Source organism: Pteropus medius, unplaced genomic scaffold (genome assembly GCF_902729225.1).
Source record: "Pteropus medius unplaced genomic scaffold, Ma_sr-lr_union100, whole genome shotgun sequence".
Lineage (NCBI taxonomy): Eukaryota > Metazoa > Chordata > Mammalia > Chiroptera > Pteropodidae > Pteropus > Pteropus medius.
Genome location: NW_024352784.1, coordinates 16631118 through 16641677, shown reverse-complemented (window position 1 = coordinate 16641677; position 10560 = coordinate 16631118). Strand labels below are relative to the sequence as shown.

At 32.0% G+C, this 10560-nt stretch overlaps 1 pseudogene; it reads left to right on the top strand.

Annotated features, from left to right (window-relative positions):
• Nucleotides 1-2936: 2936 nt before the first annotated feature.
• Nucleotides 2937-3055, top strand: LOC120590650 (uncharacterized; annotated as a pseudogene).
• Nucleotides 3056-10560: the final 7505 nt, after the last annotated feature.

Sequence of the window (10560 nt, the reverse complement as noted above, 5' to 3'; positions counted from 1 at the left end):
TTTTTGTATCATACTTAGTAAATCTTTGACAAACTCCAAAAAATTATTATTTTCTGCTATGATTTATTGTAGAAATTTTATCATTTTAGCTTTTACATTTAAATCTATAATCCATCTCCAGTTTATTTATGTGCAAGTTTGAGATAAAAACTGAATTTCATTTTACGATGGGAGGGGGTTATACTTTTTCCACTAGATTGTTTTGGGACTTTTGCCAAACATCAATTTACTATATCTGTGAAGGGCTATTAATGGACTCTATTCTGTTTAATTGATCAATTTGTCTATCTTTATGATATCATTTTGTTTTGACTACTATAGCTTCATAATTAGTTTTAAAGTAAAGGAGTTTGAGTCTTTTCAGGTTGTTCATCTTTTTCAAATATGTTTTGGCTACTCTAGGTCTCTGCATTTTGATATAAAGTTTAGAATTAGTTTTAAATTTTCTGCAAATAAACAGCTGATATTTTGATTAGTAGTGCATTGACTCTATAAGCCAGTTTGGGGAGAATTCGCATTTTAACAATATTGAGTTTTCTAATCCATGCATATCATATATCTTTTCATTTTTTATCTCTAATTTATCAACAATGTTTTGTAGTTGTCAGTATATACATATTCCATATTTTTTTGTCAAATTTGTCTCTAAATATACTGTTTTTAATGCTATCATAGAGGAATTTTTAAATGTCAATTTCTGTTGCTAAAATACAGAAATATCATTACTTTTTAATATTGACCATTTATATTGCAGCATGCTATATTCACTTATCAGTTCTAGAAGTCTTATTTGTAGATCCCATAAAATTTTTACACAATCAGGTTGTCTACAAATAAAAACAAATATATTTCTACTTTTTTTTAAATAAATTTTTGGGTAATTTTTTAATGATTACATTGAACTTGGTTATAACTTTTCATTTGGTATTTCAGTTATTGATTTGAGATTTATTGTGAAAAATTTTAACTTATCATAGTCCACTAAAAAAACAGTAAACAGTGTATTTCAATCTATACCTCTAGCCTTAGTCTTATTTTTTAATAAATTTTATTTCTATATATGTTTTAAATAGCAAAATACATTAATTTTACCTTACACTATAAAGTACTTATAATAAGATTAAAATTGGGAAAATTTGCTTTATAATTTTCAACATAATATGTGTTAGCAAATATATTTATGTTATTCTTCATTCATCTGTGTAGATCTAGATTTCACTCTGGTATAATTTTCATTTTGCCTACGTGGAAAATTTTTTTTATTGTTTCTTGTAATTACGACACAGAAAAAGCATGAAAGTGAGTCCCAAAGTGAGAGAAAATTACTAGAAACCACTTCAAACATGACAGGCTTAATATAATTAGTAGACATCTAGTAAAATAATTATTATAGCAATATCCCATATATACAGGAAAGTTTGAGAATGTTAGGGAGAGACACAGCAGATATAACAAAGACCCAGAAAGACTATTGTGTTAATGGTTTCAGAAAGAGGATAGACTGTTATGAGCCAAAATGACATATCAAAGCACTTTTAAGAAATTGTATCTAAATTTTATAGAAGAAAATATTTTAAATAAATAACAAAGGTAACACTTTATTATTGGTATACAATTATTATATACAAGTAGATTGAAAAGATGTGAAATGACTGTCCAGATTTGGGTACTGTCAGGTACGATGAAATAGAGCAGATATACCTGATAAATTACATGCATGAAGTAAGATGAGGTAGGAAAGAGAATGATGGTAAGGAGTATTTAGGAGTATGGACTGAAGGTAGAGTATAGGAAAAGTGAATCATTCCAGAGGAAGATGGTACTAGAGTATTAAACAAGACCAAATTAATTGTCATGTCTGAGTAAGAAAAAGGCTGTGATTGTTTGATAAATACAAGACTTTGCATAATAAAGTGAAGAGAGTAAAATATCCAACTCAGTTCTCTTTTTGTTAAGCCATTGAAAATTCCTTAAGCACACTTAGTTGCTGCCTAGTCTTTATTCTCAAAGAACATAGAGCATATCTCATGTATTATTAAATATCTCAGAATTCTACCTTTCACCGCTTTCCACTACTACTAACAAGCCACCATCATCCTTCACATAGTTTATTGCATTCAAATCTTAATCATTGTTCACTTTCATCATTTTTTACCTACTATCTATTCTCTTCCCAGCAGCCAATTCCTCTCAACTTCTACCCAAAATATTCCAAAAAAGTCTTTTTTTTTTTTTGGTCATTTAATTCAGGATAAAATCCAGTTTCTTTATTATCAACTATAAGGCCCTGTAACTTCTAACCTTGTTACTGCCACTCTCATCTTTACTGCTTTTCTACTAACGTACCAAATAACATTCCTAAATCAAGGTCTTTGTACATTTTTATTTCATGTTTCTTCTTGAAAATACACCTATGGCCTGCTCTCTCATTTCTTTCATATGTCTCTCAAAATGTCATCTTATTAGTATGGCCTTCCCTAAACCCCTTTTATAAGATACTTATGCTTCAGAAGAATGAAAGTATTTGAAGAAAGAAATGATAAAACCACAAAAAGATATAGACAAATCTACTATTATAGTGGGAGAATTCAGCACCTTTCTGTCAGTAATTGATAAACAGTCTATAAATAAGTTAGGATACTGTTGAACAGCACAATCAATTGACTTGATCTAATTGACATTTAGGGAATATTCGATCCAACAACAGCAGCATACGTATTCTTAAACTCACATGAAACATTCACCAAGATAGACTACATTGCGTGCCATGAATCGTCCTTTAACAAATTCAAAAAAATCAAAATCACGTAACGTATATCTTTAGAGCACAATAGAACTAAACTAGAAACCAATGATAAAAGATACTGGGAAAATATCCAAGTATTTGTAAATTAAACAATAAACTTTTAAATAGCACATAGTAGAGAAGAAGTCTTGTCTACAGACGTGCTACCCTGAACAAGCCTGATCCTGTCTGATCTCGGAAACTAAGCAGAGTCAGGCCTGGTTAGTATTTGGATGAGAAACCACCTAGGAAGACCAGGTGCTGTAGGCATAAAAATAATAATAATAATAAGGGATTGTAAGCCGAAAAGGTCCTTACAATCTGTGAAGTCAACCAAGGGTTGCTTAGCCTAAAAAAAAAAAAAAAGAAGAAGAAGAAGAAGAGGTCTTAAGAGACATTTAAAATATTTTAACCAAAAATGAAAATAGAACTTATCAAAATGTATGTGATGTGGCAAAAGCAGTAATTATAGGAAAAGAGGGTTAAATGTATACATTAGAAGAGAAGAAAGATTTAAAAATCATTTATCTAAACTTCTACCTAAAGAGAACTGTTAAACTAAAGCATGCTGAAGTAAACAAATAATAAATTTAGAGTAGAAATCAAAAAAATTGAAACCAGCAAAATAATTTTTAAAAAGCAATGAAACGAAAAGCTGGTTCTTTAAAAGAATGAAATTGATAAATTTCTGGCTAGGCAAACCAAGATAAAAAGGCAGAAAACACAAATTACCAATATCAGAAATGAAAGAGACTTATTATTTCTGATCCCATGCATGTTAAAACAATAGTAAAGGATTACTATGAACAACTCTGTGCCTCAAAATTTGAAAACTTAGATAAAATTGACCAATTTCTTGAAAGACTAGAATTATTGACTAAGCATCTCCAAACTCCAATCTCTGTCTCCTCTACTGTTTAAGGCTATTGTGTTTTGTTTAAGCACAGCTTCCTTGTGCAGACCACAAGAAATTGCTTCAAGGCAGTACACAAGGTTGATGGTGGGACACATGTCATTTACTTTCCTTCTTTAAGGAATTTATGTATCTTGTCTAATTTATTAAACAATTTGTTTTCCATATTATTACATTTTTATATTTTTATATTTGTTTAGGATAGGAAGCTGTTCTTAGCCCTGTTAATATCATAGCTAGCTTTGGTAGACTTTTAATTTTATATCTAACACAATCCTGAATTTATACTTCTTATTTACCAAACTCAAGTTTTTTTGTTCACCTATGCACAAATCATTCTCCTAATAAAACTTCAGAACATATAGATATTTTTTGTTTTCAATTATAACATATTCTTAATGCTATATGATACTTTATTACCCATAATTCCAATCCTCCTTTTTCTTGATTAAATAAATTTCCACATTCATGTAAACAACTAGAAGAGAGCTGAGATATAAACCAAAGTCTCTTATCTTCTCTTTCTCTTCCCATTGCATGTTCTATTAAAAAAATAAGAATAAGATGGGTAAGACATAGAAATGAACAAAGAGAAACAGCATTTCTTTGAAAAGGAACATAAATATACTTGTAAATCAGAATCAATAGAAAATCTTAGTCAAAAACATTATTGTGTTAATCTGTTTTTCTACTATCTACTGGATTATTTACTTCTGAATGACCACCATGTATGAGACATCACAAATAAATTAGGATCTTTTTTCAGTTGGAGTGACAAGTTTATGTGTGAAGGTTAACAGAGAAAAGGGGAGGGGATGATGCATGTGGAAGTAGGAAACCTAGGAGAGAGATTTTATAATTTCTTAAATTATGAGATCCAACACCCAAATTTACAAGAATGTAGAAACTAAATTATAACCCTCTTATTCAGTGTTTCTCTCTCATCAGCATCTGATACACATAAATTACAAACACTAGTGTCCACTTCCTTTGAATAGCTTCCATTTCCTGGCTGCTGTTATGTCTGCCAGGCTTCTGATTCTCTAGAAACCCATTCTATCATTCTTATTAATACAAATACTTAATGCAGTACCTAAGATGCTTACAATTTAGCTAATGAAGCTGCAGGGTACTTGTGTAAATAGAAAATGTCTATTTTACCCAACTATCTGAAACTTCTCTAAAGAATAGTCTGTTCCTTTGAAAAGCATCTTTAGGCTTTTAAAATTTTAGAAACATAGCTCAATCTTATGTTCAGTAGTAGTCTGCTTTTGAGTTTGCCTGTTCTCAAGGAATAGGAACACTGGCAGCTGCCTCAGTGCTCTATGATCATGAGGAACTGTGTCCCAGTGCGTGAAGCTGTCTGAAGTGCTTTCCTTTAATTATGAGTATTGATTGCATGCACCCAGGTCCACTGAGAATTCCAATTCCATATGTAGTGTAAAACAGCCATCTTTGTGGATTTAAACCAATGTCTTCCCTTGGGCTCGATACAACTGCCCTGTGAATATTACACAAGGCTTTTGCCTGCACCTCCAAATATTGATAGCATTGGATTGAGTTAGCATACATAGTATTTCTACAGGCAGTACCACATTCACACAATGTTAGCTCACAAGTATTTTCTTTCATTCATACATTCAAGGATAAGTCTGAGATTAATTCAAGAGTTTTTAAAAATTATTTTTGTATTTTATTAAATTTATTGGGGTGCCATTGGCTAATAATATTATATAAGTTTTTAAGTGTTCAATTCTATAATACACCATCTGAATATTGTGTGTTCACCACCCAAAGTCAAGTCTCCTTCTGTTGCCATATATTTGACCCCCTTTACCCTGTTCTATCTTCCCCCCAACCTCCTTTTTCTTTGGTAACTACCATACTGTTGTCTGTCTGTATGCGTTTTTGTTTGTTTGCTAGTCTTATTTGTTCATTTGTTGCTTTCTGTTTTATATCCCACATCTGAATGAAACCATATTGTTCTTGATTTTTTCATCTTGACTTATTTCATTTAGTGTGATATTTTCAAGATCTATTCATGTTGTCACAAATGGCAATATTTCATCTTTTTATGGCTGATGAGTATTTCATTGTGTACATGTACCACATCTTCTTTATTTAATCTATAGAAAGACACTGCTGTTGTTTCCATGTTTTGTCCACTGTGAATAATGCTGCAGTGAACATAGGGGGACATATATCTTTATGAATAAATGTTTTTAAATTTTTGGGGTAGATACCCAGAAGAGAGATTATTGGATCATATCATAAGTCTATTTTTAATTTTTGAGAAACCTCCATACTATTTTCAATAGTGGCTGTACCAATTTATATTCCCACAAGCAGAGTATGAGGGTTCTTTCTCTGCACAACCTCTCCAACACTTGTTATAACCAGTCCTGTTGATGATAGTCATTCTAACAGCTGTGAGGTGGTATCTCATTGTTGTTTTGATCTGCATTTTTCTAATAGTAATGTTGAACATCTTTATATATAAATCTGTTGGCCATTTATATGCTTTCTTAAGTGGTGTTCAGGTCCTTTGACCATTTTTCAATTAGATTGTTTGATTTTTTTCTTGTTGAGTTGTATGAGTTCTTTATATATTGTATATTAACCCGTCTTTGGAAGTATTGTTTGCAAATATCTTCTCCCATTCAGTTGGTTGTCTTTTTGTATTGTTGATGGTTTCTTTTGCTGTGCAGAAGCTTTTTAGTTTGATATAGTCCCATTCATTTATTTTTGCTTTTACTTCCCTTCCTTTGGGGTCAAATTTATAAAATCTTCTCTAAGACCAAGGTTCATAAGTTTAATAACTATGTTATCTTCTATCTATTTTATTGTTTCAGATATTATATTTAAGACTCTGATCCCCTTTGAGTTAATTTTTGTGTGTGGTGACGAATGGCAGTCTAGTTTCATTTGTTCGAATGTGGCTTTCTAATTTCCCCAGTACCATTTTTTGAAGCAGATTTCTTTTTTCATTGTCTGTTTTTGGTTCTTTTCTCAAAAATTATTTGCCCATATATATATTATGGGTTTATCTCTGGGCTCTCAGTTCGGTTCCATTGGTCTGTGTGTCTATTTTTCTGCCACTACCATGTTGTTTTGATTATTGTCACTTCGTAGTATAATTGGAAGTCTGGCTTTGTTCTTTTTTTCCCAGAATTGCTTTGGCTATTCAGGGCCTTTTGTGGTTCCACACAAATCTGATGAATTTTTTGTTTTATTTCATTGAAAAATGCCATTGGGAATTTGATGGGGATTGCATAAATCTGTATATAGCTTAGGGTAATATGGCCATTTAAGCTATATTCATTCTTGTAATCCTTTAACACGGAGTAGCTTTTCATTTTTTTATGTCTTCTTCAATTTCTTTTAATAATGTCTTACAGTTTTTAGTGTATAAGTCCTTCACATGCTCTGTTAAGTCTATTCCTAGGAATTTTATTCTTTTTGTTGCAATTGGAAATGAATTTTTTTTCATTTCTGAAATTTTATTGCTTGTATATAGGAACACAATGAAGTTTTATAAATTGATTTTGTATCCTCCAACTTTGTTTTATTGAAATCAAATATTCAAACTATAGAATGAAAGAAATCACCAGCCAAAAATAATATATCCAGCAAAGTTATCCTTTAGATGTGATGATGAAATGAAGATTTTTCCAGACATACAGAAGCTGAGGGAACTCACCACCACAATACCTACATTACAGTAAATACAGAAAGGTGTTATTATACCTGAAACAAAAGGACAAAAGGATACAACACTATAAGACGATTCACAGACAGAAATAGGAGATTGCAACCTTTGTTCACAATAGGGTATTATACATTTAAATGTAATATAAAGGTTAAAAGAGGTAAAAACATTTTTTTAAAAAAGAGAACACAATAGCTATTGCAATTTGGAAATGAATCACAGCATAAAAAGGGGTAATTTGTGACAACAAAAACATAAAAGGGGAGGAAGTAAAGTTCTGAATTTTTACATGAGAATGGAGATAAGATGCAATCAGAAGAAAAAGGACTACTATATATATAAAACTTACTTTTACATAAACCTAAATATAACCACACACACACACACACATATCTAGAACTGAGATACATAAAAAAGAGGGAACAGAGAAAAAATTATAGAATACCACCAACCTAAAATAATGGACAGAAATACAAAGGACGGGGGACACAGAATTATCAGAAAACAAAAGATAAAATGGCTATAGGAAATCCTCATATATCAATAATCACCCTAAATGTAAATGGTTTTATATCACCTATAAAAAGGCACAGAGTAGCGAATTGGATCAAAAACAACATAACCTGGCTATATGCTGCCTTCAGGAGACACATCTTAGTTGCAAGGACAAATATAGATTCAAAGTGAAAGGGTAGAAAATGATACTCCATACTGAAAGCAAATGGCTTTCAAGTGTAACCGTACTTATATCTGACAAAATAGATTAAAAAGGTAACAAGAGACAAAAAGTACATTTTATAATGATAAAGGGGACAGCACATCAAGAAGACATAATACTTACCACTATCAATGTACCCAATCTGAGAGTACCAAAATACATCAAGCAACTAACTACTAAAGGGAAAAGCTGACAAGATCATAATTATACTAGAGGACCTAAATACGCCCATTGACAGCTATGGGTAGATCATCCATATGAAAATCAATAAGGAAATATTGGCCTTAAATGACATATTAGGCCAAATAGACATAATTGATATTGATAGAGCCTTCCATCCCAGAATACCAGATTATACATTCTTCTCTAGTGTACATGGAACATTCTCAAGGATAGACCATATGTTGGTACACAAAACTAGCCTCAACAAATTTAAAGAGATTGAAATTATACTAAGCATATTCTCCAACCACAATGCTTTGAAATTGGAAGTTAACTGCAAAAAGAAAGCAATATAAACCACAAATATGTGTACGTTAAACAACATGCTACTAAACAGTGACTGGGTTAAAGAAGAAATAAAAGAAGAGTTCAAAAAATACATAGAAACAAATGAGAATGACAGAATGACATCAAACTTTGGGGGCATCAGGAAGATTCTACTTACAACACTTAGACAAAGAATGTCAGTATGTCTAAAGTCACTAAGGCTGTGAGACTAGGGAATGGCAAAATGTGCAGTGGCTTCTAATGATTCTACCCAGAAGAAACACGTGGCACTTTTACTCACTTTTTTTTTTTTTTTTTTTTTTACAAAAGCCAACACACATTGGCCATGCCTAATTTCTAAAGGAGCTAGAAGATACAACTTACCATGGGCCTAAAAGAAATAGAACATTTTGTACACAGTAAACTAAATACCACAATGAGATTGTATGGAGGTATTTTCAGCAATTTGGAACTCTATATGTACATGGAGCATCACTGTCTATATAAGGGGTTAGCACACTATGGTCATGGACAAGTTCTAGCCTACTGCCTGAATTTATAAATAATGTTTTATTGGAACATAGCCACACCCGTTAATTTATGTATTGTCTATGCCTGCTTTCACACTACAATGACAGTTGAATAGTTTAAATTAAGACCATGTGGCCTGCAATTCTTAAAATATTTATTATAAACTGCCTCACAATATATATTTTCTTCTATTTTAAAATTATATTTTGACTAAAAGTGGTAAATACATTTACTAAATTTTTAATAGATTTGGTCATTTAATATATTTCCATTCAGTCAATATGGTAATTTTAATCATATAATGTCCTTCGTTTCCTAAAAATAAGTAGAAATCTGTAATCACTAGATATTGTGAAATAATTTCTATTCTGTCTTGATATAGATTCAGCTTCTTCTAGAGTCCTATAATTATCTCTAAGTAACCCCCAAAATGACAAAAAGTGATTAAAAGGATCCTCACCTCAAATGTCTGTCCTAATACCAACAGCTCTGCATAGATGGTCTCACCTGAAATACAACTATTAATTGTGAGAATTAACATTTCTTGAACATATCACTTTTGAAACGATGTTTTGAGCATGTTACTTTGATATCTCTTTTAATTCTCTTCAAGAGACTCTGCCTCCAGCACCACAGAAATGGGCAGGCATATGACCAAAGGAAGGCTAATGGGAGTCCCTCTGCAAAGAATAATATGAGTACTGGAGTAGGATCTTTTTCCTTCTGAGATAGTAAAATTTAGGGACCAGATGGGCCTGGACCTATTGTGGAGTACTGTCTTAGTCAATTTGAGCTGCTATGATAGAATACGATGGACTTGGCAGCTTAAACAACATTTATTTCTCCTAGTTCTTGAGTACAGGAAGACCATGAACAAGGTACCAGTTGATTCATTTCCTGGTGAGAGCTCTCTTGTCGATGTCTGCCTTCCTGTATCTTCTCATGGTGGGGAGAGAGAAAACCAACTCTTTGGTATCTTCTTGTGAGGACACTAATCTTATCATAAGTATCCCACCTTCGCAATCTCATTTAAACCTAATTACCTCCCAAAGGCCTTACCTCCAAATATCATCACACTGGGTGTTAGGGTTATATGAATTTGGGGGAAATACAAATGTTCAGTCTATAGGAGAGATCTTTTCATCAGAGGCTGAGAGAGAAGGGACTCAACACAAAGGGCAACAGAGGCCACAAATGGAAGAGACACACAGACAGTCCTGAATACCTTGTTTTAGCATCTGATCCAGCATATCTGAACTGGGGTATCTTACTTACATTGTACGAAGAAAAACAGATTCCTCTTGCTCCAAGTTTGTTCATGTCTTTTGAAAGTAAAATATTCCCGGGAAAAGTAAAAATGTCCAGCCTTGAAGAGAAAGGAATTTCTTATAACTTTTTCCTGATTGAAAATTTAA